We start from the raw sequence: 13,646 nt of genomic DNA, 5'->3' as shown, positions 1-13,646 counted from the left end.
ACCGTGGGGGGAGCCCCAATGCCCCCCGGTCCCAGCCGGCTCTCCACCTCCTGCGGGAGCCAGCATTGCTTTTGCACAAAGGGAGCTGCTCACATGCAGCTCCCCTTGTGCAAAAGCAATTCTGCTTCGGTTTTTGGAAGCGAGAGCAGGTTTCCTGCTCTCGCTTCCAAAAACCGAAGCAGAGTTTGCTATGACAGGGCGGTAGCCATGCTCCCGCCCTGTCACAGCAAATGGCAATGTCCTGGGGGTGGGCACCCTGGGACAATGCAGGAGCCGGACCTGGGAGGTGGCGGTCCCTAGGGCCATCAAGGGCTCCTGGAGGGGAGCCGCGCACCCCCCTCCCAATGTTTCTAAAGCCCTGGGGAGTTGGTGGTCCCCGGGGCAGTGTGGGGGGGCTCGAAACGCTTTATTGACGAGTAGCATGCTACTCTGAAACCCATAAAGGATTAGTGTTGAATATTAGTATAGTGAAATATGAAAGTAACTTGAGTGGTGGATATGTTATTCAGTTATTTGGATAGAGAAGGGTTAGCAGAGGGATAGAAGATGGAAAAAGGTTTGCATTTATATAGTGCTTGCTACCTCTGATGAGATGTTGAAGCGCTTTTTGGCGAGTAGCACGCTACTCTGGAACCCATAAAGGATTAGTGGTGTATTAGTATAGTGAAATATGAAATTAGAGAAGTGAACATGTTAGTCTACAGAAGTGATCCGGGAGTTTCCTCGCTACAAGTGAATGCCTCTGTCCACAATTCCATCTTTAGATATGGCAATTTCTGGAGAATACTGTCCTTTGAGGAACTGGGTGCTTTGGTTTGTCTAGAAAGTTCAAAACCGCTGTGAAAATTATTTCAAGTTGTCCCTCTTCTGCATTCTTTCTTGCCCCATGATTTCACTTATGTATTCTGGCAGTGAGTGCTCCGGAATGACTTATGGAACCACAAAGCGTTAACAGAAAACACAATACAATTCACTACTGTGGGACTTTTTGTTCCTCTCATTCTTTCACCACCTCCTCATGGACATCGATTCATCAAAATGTTAGGGGTCGCAAAAGTGACATCTCACTCCCTTTCACACCCAGTGCCATCACAGGTGTGTCCCAACCTTGGACTTTCGACGGCCTCTTATTTACTGCTGAGTGGTTATGGCAAAGGCAAGAAATGGAAACAACAGAACAAAGCTCTAAGAGCCCTCTTTAGTTTTTGTTCTTATCTCTCCCTCTTCAAAAGCTGTGTGTGCGGGGTGGGGGGTAAACATAGGGGGTGGGGGAAGAACTTTGCTTAGGAGACCAGTCACAGTCACCAAAGGGCAAGCCTGGGATGGAGGACAAACGGCAACACACTGCAGCAGGTGCTTCCTCTGGTAACCACCAAATTAGCATCCATGTCTCTCTCTCGCTTACACAGACCCTCAACCTTTCTGTCAAGAAACCGACACCGCTCTCAAAAGTAAAACCTCTTTTCAGATTTTTTATTCATAAATTAGTACACATGTGTGCCCTGACGTACACAAGTGCACAGCCGACGAATCCCCAAGTGCTCGAAGGGCAAACGGTGCAACAGAACAGGTGTCCTAATGCAATATAGTGATCACCCCATATCAACACCCGCCCCTGCGCTCCTGCTTACTTCCCTGCACTTCGACCTGTAAGGTTGTAAATGCAGTGAGTATTCAGTGCAGTCTGGATCAGATAGTGGCAGCGACGCTCTGAGCTACAGCTATGTCTGGCTCAGGAGGCTTCAGATCAAGGTGTTGCACTATGTGATTACACGTTTACAGCACAACTGAAGCCGTGCTTGTGTTGCTCAGGGTGATGGCACACACTTATAGACATACAATGAGGCGATTGGCAGAGAAAACAAGAAGAGGTAGTGAGCGTACCACCGGCCCACTCTGTTAAACAACTTTATTGGGCCATAAAAACATGGGCATGGCAACATATGAACAATAACATACAAAATATTCTGCAGTAAAAAGTTACAATATGATATGCATCAATTTTTAATATTCCAAATGTGCCAACAGTGTTAGTTGCGTTGTTGTACCTTGAAAGCATCTCGTTTTATTTTCCGTGAACAAATGGGATTCTGTATACATTGAAAATATGGTTTGGTGTCTATGGAGTAAAAAACATATCTGACACATCACATCACATCCAAATTGCGACGTTCTGTAGGCAATATAAAGCGTTCTGACGAAAATATCTTTCTGCATATATACAGTCTCTGACAGTGTACCTGGCTGAAACCTCTGCAAACAGCACAGGAAACCCCTGGCACTGAAAAAACACCTCTGACACCGCGCTAACGTTCCGTGGAACTGTATAAACAATTCTCTGGCACCCCAACTACACCAAACATGCACCTCTGGCCGTATAAATCAATCTTCTGTATTATGTCAACAATTTAGGACACTGCATACAGTAACTATGAAACTGCACCCTACATAAATTCACATTGCCCCTTGTAGTAACCGGACACTGCCCCCTGTTGTGAAGGAACACTGCGCCCTGCACTGCATAGCCAGTATGTCCTTTAGTGGAATAAAACTGCCCCAGCAGTGCATCGGTATGCAATATGGTGGGTTATCTTCCAGGCGATGCAAGGGCTGTACCCATCTGCTTCCAGATCGCCCTGTAACTCCGCCTGCAACAGAAATGAAAACATTACAACATTCCACATACTCTGATTACCAGCCCCATGCCGGGTAAGCGGTAGGGTGGAAGACGGCGTGTCCGGTGAAAGAGAGGATGCCAGAAAGGCAGGGGTAGGTATGAGTACCCTCCCCCGACCTTTATGTGCCGGAAGTGACGCGCTAAGCGCGCCTGAGCAAGGGGACTCCTCCCCGAGTCCCACCACTAGAGGGGTGCTGCTTGTGCCTAATTGGCACTAAGAGGGCCGCCCTTTTAGGGTGGCCCCCTGCGTGGGCTGCGGGCAGCCGCGTAGTGCCATTATAGGCAACACTCCCCACCCACTGCCAGAGCATGCATGACAAAATAAATGAATACACAACACACCTTTTGTTTGGGAAAAATATTGCTGCAGGTTTATTCCACACAAAAGTATGCAATATTGTGGGTTATCTTACGGGCAATCCAAGGGCAGGCAGCGGTAACTAACCTATGCTGCCCTGCCCGCCTGATGAGCCAACTTGCACTGTGGCAAACCCAATCAGTGCTACACATTATGGAGTGATCCTCTTTACCGGATCACGTGACACATTGGTCCCTTATTACTCATGCCCCTTTCGGGGTAGAGCGTAGCAAGGCAAGCCCCCGGTTGTTCAGGCTTACAACCGCTCTTGGGACTAGTGGGGCGCTGACGGGCTTCTTCCAGGAACCTGCCATGAGGACTCCTGGGATTTGGCTCTGGCACCCCTATTGTGCTCCTGCAGAGGGACCCTTCTGTACTCATCTTCTTCCAGATTGCCATGTAACTCCGCATCAGCTCTGGAGGCTGCCCCTGTCACCTACCGAGCCCCCCCACCAAAACAGCTATATTCTCACCTTCAACCTACTATTTCCAGGGCCTCCTGCATATCCAATTGGAACAGGTTCATGCCCACATGTGAAAAGTGCACCCCCTCATTGTCAAATTAACCTTTGCTGCTCGCTTGGATTAGTCCTCCCATTGTACGGGAGCCAGTGCCAACAGGAGATGGAACCCCAAGTGCATAACCAACTACTGCTCTACTTTGAAAACACAGTCCTGTGTACTATAATAGGTGAGCCCAGTGTGCAAGGATATGCAAATACCTCTGGGGGTTGGTTACCATGGTACACCCCACACCCTACTTGACGAGTCCCAACTAGCGGGTACAAACTAATAATCAGCTGCTGCCCCCGCAAGGGTTGGCATGCCTTCCTGGGACGTCAGGTGGACCTCCCCACCTGATGAGCAAAGGTGGATCTAATCTCAGAGTGGTGGGTCCTGAGGTCCCCTAAGGGGACTCCTAAGATACTGCTACATCTCCTGTCCTCTTGCCTGCACCACCCCTTCGTCTGACTGCGATCTACAAAAGATGTGACGCCAAGCTGGTGAACCCACCCAGCATAGATGGCCCATCACCAGATTTTCACGCTGGTATTCCTGGTGTGCCCCGTCCCTATCAGGGTACACAGTGGTGTTTGCACAGAAGAGTCCCCGCCTCCCTAACACGCCCTTCTAATAGGTTTTGCATCCATGTTGACCAAAGCCCTCTAGCTTGGTAGCTTGTACCTGGCACTAAGCCCTTGTTTACCCCCACTGCTTGGCGGTTCCCCACTTGAGGGTTCGAACTGGGAACCAAGTGCTGCCAGCACCTAGGCCTAGCCATCTCATCCTCGGATCCATGTGACATGTTTCACAATCAGCTGTCTCATGTCTTTATGAGGATGCCAGGTGACCTACTCACCTAAACCAAACAAGGAAGATCTGCCCACAGTTGATGAGGCCTGAGGTCCTAGAAGGTACTCCTGAAATTCAGCCCTGTTTCATGACCTTATAGCCTGCAAAACCGCTCAGTCTGGCTGGGATCATCAGATGCTGCAACCCTATGCTTGTGTCCCCCACCCCAGCGTATGCAGCCCATATGCAGCTTATGCTCAAGGTATACCAGGGTGTCAAAAGGTTTCCAATGCTGTAGGCTTTGAAGATATGGAGTAAAACCATGAGTAATTAACTTGCCCCTCCATAAAGTTGACTGCAAAATGGTTTTGGAATTTGGCAGCATCTGTGCTCCAAACCCATATTCCAACCCAGTTGTGGTGACAGCCGTTTGTTCGGAAATGGCATTGTCAGCAGATAAGGAAATATTTGTGCTCTGTTGACCCACACTCATCTTTACAGTGTTCAGCTTCTTATCCTGTTGCACACCTTCGAGATCCCTGCACCTTTTATAACCTGGCAATCACTCCTACCCACCTGGCTGACCAGCTAAAGCAGGCAGTCTCCAACTATAATTGAAGCATCCTGTTGTACCCAGGTTATATGGGAGTAAATCCCCGTTATCTGGCCAGTGGGTTTGCACCTCACCCAAAATATTTATACCTCCAATTGGGCCAATATAGTGTCATAATCCAGTACCATTGGGTACTTGCCTATTGTGCATCACCAGGGCAGTCCCTTCCTTAGAATAACTATTAAGAGTTGCAGGATCTCCACACTGTATGAGGGTACAGACTGATGACCAAGTGCTGTGCCAGCCAGTGATCATGTAGACATGAAGCGAATTTAAGCTTTCTCATGCCCTCCAAGAATGCTCATTAAGCCACCTAACCTAAACCAAGACGAGGTGGATCCCTAGGGCCTGCAAACCCATCGTCCAACTGTAATGACGGATGCTGTGTCGCCATGCTGGTGTCTACCACCCCAGCATATGTATCGCTTAACAACTTTTGCTATAGTATACCAGAGTGCCAAAAGGTTAGCCAATGTATTTGGATAGGGAGTAAAACATGAGCAAATATACCTGCCCTTTCTGAAATAGGAATGCCAACTGCACTGGTAATTGTCGGCATTTGTGCTCCCTCCACATCTTACCATACTGTTGAAGGACAGCATCCTTTTATAAAGCAACTGTGATGGTGAGAACAGTAGTACCTCCCCTACTCTCCCTTTCACTGTGGGCCTGTCACATGACCAGTGAATTGCAGCCCATGTGCTGTAACTCTGAGATACCCAAAACATATGCAACCCCAACACACTTTGTATACTGACAACCTTACCCAACCCTCCAAGCTGCACTGGGGATGAGGCAGCCAAACTTGGCTTATCTACCATTTCTGTTGAAATAAGTAATAAAATTGCATGGACAGGTTTCTTGATAAAACCATAATGAACAAAAATGTGTCGACAGTTTAAAAGAGTGTTCATGTTCTGTGAATCTGCGAGTGCATCCGCCTTGGAGTGGATGGGTTTTTATAAGTTGCCGGGCAGGAGTGCCGCCCCTTTGCCCAGGCAACTCTTGACAAGATGTGCCAGTGCAGGCAGAAGTCAAGAGATCTCCAACCCACCTTACTACCACTCTTACAGTTTCCTGTCTATCGTGCTTGTTGGAGAATAACATAATTGACTATTTGTGAAGCGCGCGTGCTTACATAGCCTGAATGGTGTTTACTACCCGATGTATGTGACCCACTCCTGATAATTATGTACAGATAACTGCCTTTCCTTAATTTGTGGGAATGCTGAATGCTTCTAAGAACTGTTGCCTGGGAGCACTAATTGGGTCATGGCACACAGTTTAACAGGCAACGCACTGGAGTGTGTGGTAAACCTGGCCATGTCGCCGCTGGTGGGGACTTGAACCCTCGACATCGAGAGGCCCCTGATGCCAACGCTGAAGCCCGGCCATTGGACTTTAGCTCCCTCCCTAGCCAGGATTGCCAACACTTGCAGCGCTCAATTCCGCCCGGATCATACTCGTTTGCCCAATCCAGATTAGCCTAGGTAAATGTTCCCTCTCAGCCCTGTATGGGGCCTACTTCACCCTTAAGGAAATGCCTATTCTCTTGAATTTACAATGAAGCAAGATTGAACTGGCGGCTACCATTGTTACTCACGCCTGCATATACTAGGCCCAGAACAGGCAACACATGCTCTATAATCCCCTGGATTCTTGTCTGGCATTCCTTATGCCCAGCTATACCAATCGATAATGGCTCTTACTTGATCTGAATGACCCGCAAGACATAATAAAACCGCAGAGACAATGTGGGGATGCTAACCTGCCCCAAACCCTGCGGAAACAACAGCCTGCGCAAGCTTGCGACAAACATCTGTGAAGCTTGCCAACCAACAAAAATTGTCCCTAGCATCTGGGGGCCATGCCGCCATTCCTTGGCCTGTAACGATGCACAGGTTATAGAAAATGTTCACGCGTTCAGTGAATGTGAAACAATTTGGACTTGTCTCTCAAACCTAAGCCCATAACCCTTAGGTGAGGTCTGGCTCTCCCAAACTTCTGCTAATGTGTACCAGGGAGCACACAAGTCGTTGGGAGCAGAAGGGGAACAGTATGTACAGCTACCTGCCCTTTCTCGAATACTGGGATTGCCTACTGCTCCTTAATACATAGTTGCCCCTTGTGCTCCAATCCAATGTTTCCACAACATTTTAAACCACAGCGCACATGTAAGGTGACTACTTCCCCAACTCGCCAGGCTGCCATGGCTACAGGGCGGGTGAATATAGGTTAACTGCAGCATCCTGTAACATGCCCTTGATTACCGAGTGCACATACTTAGTAGCATCGATCAGACATTAGCGCAGGCAATTTTGGTGATAAACTATGGCGGCAATTGAATGGTGTCACTCTGGTTTGAAGGTATGCCTATTGCGCATCTGACACCAAGTGCCCTGCTTTGATTTGGCTGTGTTAAACTTGTTGCTTGCGCCACCCTTCAGGCCTACGGAAATTGTGCTAATCTCTTGCTTACTACACTGCTGAGTGAGCCCACTGCATTCACAAAATTCCTTAACAATTTCCGTCTCTGACTGTAATTGGGAACACGTTCACCCCATTGTATCTTGGCACTGCATAACATGTTTATTGTTACTCAACTCAATGGTACTCGGTTTATCAACCGCAGAAGGATAAAATGTTAAGTGGACCTACCAGGATCTGAACCTGCGACCAAGAGGTCGAACATAGGCCCCTTTCTGTTCTGCCGCTCCACATGCCTGTGAAATTGTATCCCAGGGCCGACTTCTGGCACTTGAACCCTTACTTGGACAGGCTCAAGCTAGAAAACCACATCTAGAAGGCCTGCCAACCGGCTGACCACCTCCAACACCAGAGTGTCACGCAGCCACTCCATAGCCTGGATACTAAACCAGGTATAGATGTATCGGAAGACCCATCTCTTGGCGCATGCCTGCCACAAATTTCACTGCATATCCTAGTGTGTTAAAAACTGGGCGAAGGGTCCAGATAAAGACCTTTCAGACTGGAAATCACGCTACGTACCTGTGCCCAACCAGTGGGCCGGACGTATGCCCGCCCGACAAACCACACACAGTGCTTATTAGCACCCGCCGCATGATGCAGAAAGCAGAAACGCTACACAATTGTATAAACCTTGTGCGGCGCACAATGAAGATAGTTGCCCAGACCGAACGGATATAAAACTGTTACCAGCATCCATCTTCCTTGTCTACCTCAGGCCCCCAAATATTGCGTCGTGAAGTAAGAGTAGATAACAATTACACAGCGATAAAGTTCTTGCCTCAAAACAAGGGCCGCCAAGACAAGACGTCGAATTCAGAGTAAGAATGCTTTGTAGTATCCGCAGTAGTGTGCAATAGACCACACACGCCTAAAAAAGCAAACCATGTGCCCCCAGAAACAATCTGCCGGAGGCGCATGCCACCAGCAGAGCCACCCCTGGCGCCAAACAGGACAGTCCGAGGTTCGAACCAGGGATCCAGACTCCAAAGGAACAGCACCACAAACAACCATGCACCGCGCGGCCGCTCGCAAAGGTCCTAATGTAATGACCCAACCTTGATCACACTGCCACCTCCATGAAACTTGAGTGCACCCTATAAAACGTAGGCTGTGGTTTGCCAGACACACAGCTTGCTGACCGGAGTAGGCCACATCGCTGATGCTGCCCTTATGCAACTCGCGTCCCGGCAATGAAGTTGTTTAGCTGAAAAAATTATTCAGGTATAGGGAGAGGCCAAAGAATGACATGTGTGAGAGACCCACCTGCAGCGCATCTTTTAATCAAAGGAGCAGCGCCCTACCAGGGGCACTTAATTACTGTATCAGGAGCAACTGACATGTCCTGAAATGCTGGCAAAGTCGCTGCAAGGGTGCAATGGCGCCACCTTACCACATTGTAAAGATTGGCTTGAGCATAATCAACGTACCCACTTCAACTCCCCTTCCCTGTCTTTCCTTCACTCGTCACCCTTGAATCACCAAACCAAATGGATGAGCCGTGCCTCTTGGTGGCTTAGACCTCATGGCACCCCCGCAAATGCACAATTAGGTAGGACTCCTGTTTTGCATTTCCCAACAACTGAAACAAAGCTCAACGCGTGTGCAGGGAAGGAATGTCCTTCTGCCCAAGGCAGGCAGGATCCAAGCTGCCTGTAGATTTACCTCCCGTGCCTGTCAGGCCTCCTGGACTCCCTCATCGCCACTGACACCCGATGCAGACCGGGGCAGGGCCCCTGGGCCAAACTCACCCAATGATGGAAGCGCAAAATATCCACATATGCTCTGGAGGCTCGAACCCAGGTCCCCAGAATAAAACTAGACAGCTCTCCCCATTATGCCCCGTCAAAACCCCATGCTTTAACAACATCAAAAGGGTAATGCCTAATGAATATTAATTGGGCAGTCACTATAGTGACCCACTGTGACTGGCTACCGACAGAAGGATAGTCGCCTCCAAGACACAGTTAAACACCCTCCTGTGTCCACTCTCCCAAATTTGGTTTCTAATTGTAAGGCAGTTATGTTCCTTAAAACAAACAAACATTCATTACCAGTCTAAGAAAAAGATTGCGATGCGGAAGCAAATACAACTCGGCAATGTTACTGCTTATATAAAGCTGTAGTGGGGCTAATGGAGACGCTTTGTAACTTAGAAGTTAAACATTTCTGCCCATACTTAGCTAAGTGTGTGCGAACTTCACAGTAACGTTCTGCATGTGCTGCTGCTGCGATTCATTTTTATGACCCCAGAGCATGGGGCAATGTGTCTGATAAAAGGACGCCCATCGCTGGGCAAGGAAAGGTAACTTGACCCTTAACTTTCTCTCGCTGTCTCGTCCCCAGTTGCCGATAATTGTACCTTATAGGAGGGAACAGCTTTTCACCTGGTTATGCAGCTCAACGCCCAGATCAGCCCAGTCTCACCGCCCGAGCGTGTCGACATCACCTAGCAGGCTAAAGAAATTGACCCTGACGGCCCCGGACTCGCCACCTAAAACCCACGGCTGCCTACACAAAGGGGTGCGATGCAGTGCCGCTAGGACAGCGTGTCCTCAAAGCCATTACAATACCTCAACCCATCGGCCGCATCCCATCTGTCCCACCCATCAGGGAAAGCAACCATGGCATACCACGCACCAGCTGACCCTCGGCAGGCCACCCGCAAACATGTCAGGCCGGGCACGACCTGGCCATGGGACCCCAACTTGCAGCTCCCTTGTCCCCTCGCAAGGCGAATATTATAGTATCCAATATCAAAATAATTCTACAAAGAGCTGCAGTTCAACTAGTCGTTACTAGGTGTCCCTCTCGAATCAAATGTAAAAGCATTGAAATTATTACATCAAGCTGCAGTTCCACTAGTTGTTACTAGGTGTCCCTCACAAGTCAAATGCAAAAGCATTGAAACCCTTTCATGAAGCTGCAGTTCCACTAGTCATTACTAGGTGTCCCTCATGAGTCAAATGCAAAAGCATTTGACTTGAGGGACACCTAGCAACGACTAGTTGAACTGCAGGGAATATATACATCTACACATACACACACACACACGCACATGCACACACACTTGGACTATCCTACATGCATACACACATGCATGCACATAAAAATAAAAAAATGATCTTAACTGCAGCTCTCAGAGAGGGAAGTCCAAGGAGGTTTTGAACTTCTGCCTTCTCTTCACCGGCACAATATAGTATTCTTATATACAACCATAGTTAAGTAGCCTCTAGTTTATTGCACTGCATGTGCCTTTGCATTTTAAGACGGCGTAATCTACTCACAGGTAGCGTCAGGTTTGCCTAAGTTGATGGCTATCTGTCTTTACACTGTAATTTAGAAATGGTAATATGGATGATATAACAACAGCAGCCTCCTAACAAACCAAGCACTAACCACTTTCACACCTGTATTATCCCGGCGATGGCAATGCCTCTGCTGCTGTGAACGGGTTTGAGGTTTAATGTTTTTTCTTAAGGTTTCTGTTTTCCTGTGCATTCCTGTTGTGCTTACAGTTTACAATATTTGTAAATACTCACTGATTTTGATTATCGTGTTCCAGTTTACTGAATCTAACCCTGGAGGAAAAATTAGAAGAGGCGCATAAACCAAAATGTATTGATCATGAGGCAAATAAGGTTGGCACAATCAGAGGAGATGTAATGACCGAGACAAATGACAACTGATAAAAAAAAAAATTCTATAATAAATTGCCTTAGCGAAAAAGCAGGGAAGAAGGTACTCAGCAAAATTTTGGATGTAAATGTCGGAGTGCAAAAAGAATTGTGGCCTAAATATTGATTGTACAAAATATCGTAAAGGTAAGTATAGGTTGATATAAATTAATTATATTAAATTTCACATCCATGTACATTGATAAAATATACATCTTTAATATTTCAATTTTCTTAATGAAAGGGAAGATCATAGCATCACTCGAGCTTTAGTTTCTTTCAGGGAATATATACATCTACACATACACACACACACACGCACATGCACACACACTTGGACTATCCTACATGCATACATACATGCATGCACATAAAAAAATGTTTTATCTTAACTGCAGATCTCAGAGAGAGAAGGCTCGGAAGTCCAAGGAGGTTTGGAACTTCTGCCTTCTCTCATGAGCTGACCTTAGGTCAGCCAGTGAGGGAAGGCAGCCATCCCAACTCGTCACAGAGTAAGATGGGGTCAGTGACAATGCGGACCCAACCCCACTCTGTGATGAGGTGTCACTGATTAACACTCAGCCCGGGGCACTTCAGGGCTTAAACAGTGCCCAGGTCTGAGGCAATCGGTTATCTTACCCTTCAACATGAGGGGGAGGGAAACGAGGCATTTTAGCTAGGCTTAGGAGGTCCCGCCAACAGGTCTGTGAAATTCTCAGCCTGGTAAAGTTCAGCTCAGGCAGCGAGGAGCAAGTGCATTTAGCACATATCTAACTCCTGGCTGTCTGACGTGAACAAGAAGAGTGTCAGGCTTGCCTGGAAAAAATTTGGGAGCATGGCCCCTCAGCCCGTATGGACGGGCCGTTGCTGCAATCAGGCAATGCCAAATGGGTTTGTCTGACAGGTCAGTGTGTGCGCCATTTCTAAGGCTATTTGTGGACCAGTTTTATGATCTGTTGGGCCAGTGTTTCCTGTTGATTTCCCTGATATTAAAACAAACATTGCCTGCTGCAAGCTCAGTGTTCCACTCCACACTTTGCAAAACATTTATACAGCGTGTCTTTACAAGTTCAAAACTGCCCCAATTTGCAAACATGGTTCACTTATTCAGCTATCTAATTCACTAATGTGGAGAGGTGTGGTGCAGGGGCCAGAGTGGCTGACTCCAAAGTGCGGGGCTCATGGTTCAATTCCCAACAGCAGCTCAGCTCAGCATCATGTGATTCTGAGCAATAGCTCACTTCATCTCCCTGACGCCCCCCATTCCCTTGAAACCTTAAGGGGTGATATGTTCTCACTTTACAAATATGAATTATTATTATTTACTGATGGGGGCTATTTTTATTTTGGTTCTGGGCCTATTTTCTTTCCCAGTCCAACCCTGCATATACACTGAAAGAAATTAAAGCCCCATACGTAACTATAATGGAAACTAATGTTACCAACTATAATGTCTCTTTAACTTTAGGTTCTTTCAGTGATTATGCATATATATACATATATGTATAATCAATGTGAAAAAAGCTAGAAAAGGGTGAATATGTAACTGGTTGGAATCTATGGTTCTGGGGAGGGTTCTTATTTGGAAGTATTGCCCTATGACACACATGTGGGTGTCATGCTTCACCTTCAGGCCTTTTGCACCACGTGGGGCCAGCGCTGAAATGCCCAATGGGCACTGGAGAGGGCTCTTTGTCGGAGATCTTTTTTGTATCAGCCGTGATGGTGCATGTGGGTGTGCGGAGCTGTATATATCAGAGGTGGAGAGTGTGATCTACAATTACCTCAAGGAAATTCAATCAAAGTGTTAGAAATGGGGGTGTCAGTTGGCAGAGCTTGGTACCTTTGTCCCAATAGGGACCCTTGCTTCTAGTCAGGGTAAGGGGGATACACTTCTAAAATAACCCCTGCACACCCCCTTGGTAGCTTGGCACGAGCAGACAGGCTTATCTCAGAGGCAGTGTGTAAAGCATTTGTGAACACATACAGTAATACAATGAAAACACTACAAATGAACACCACACCAGTTTAGAAAAATAAGTAATCTTTATCTAAACCAAACAAGACCAAAATGACAAATATCCATAATACAGTAACCCTGGGCAATGAACTCTGCTCTGCTGCCAGAGTTTGCGGAGATTTGTTGACTACGCATTCCATGAAAAACACAGAATTCTGGTAATAACTCCGTTCCTCCACGTAGCGGAGTCAGCTACTAAACTGCACCCACACATGCTTTGATAAAGCAACTTTACATACTAAAAAGCATATAACCAATTCACAAAAGTGAACTTTGAAAATGAAAAAAGCAGGCAATGAGAGAGTTGATGATTTTGAGGTACCCCCTAACCTAGGGGGAGGACCAAGCAGATGCATTGAACACAAAGAGCATATCATGCTGAACAATTCAGTGGTGGTCCCATCCTCTTAGGACCACTCTAAGTACAGTTATGGGTAACAATACAATCCCAACCATACTTACAGGAGGTACCAGAAGGGCTACTTGACCACCAAAGTCCCTCAGGAGTAAAGTGGACTTCA

Source organism: Triturus cristatus, chromosome 1_1 (genome assembly GCF_964204655.1).
Source record: "Triturus cristatus chromosome 1_1, aTriCri1.1, whole genome shotgun sequence".
Classification (NCBI taxonomy): domain Eukaryota; kingdom Metazoa; phylum Chordata; class Amphibia; order Caudata; family Salamandridae; genus Triturus; species Triturus cristatus.
Note: the sequence above shows the minus strand (reverse complement) of the source record.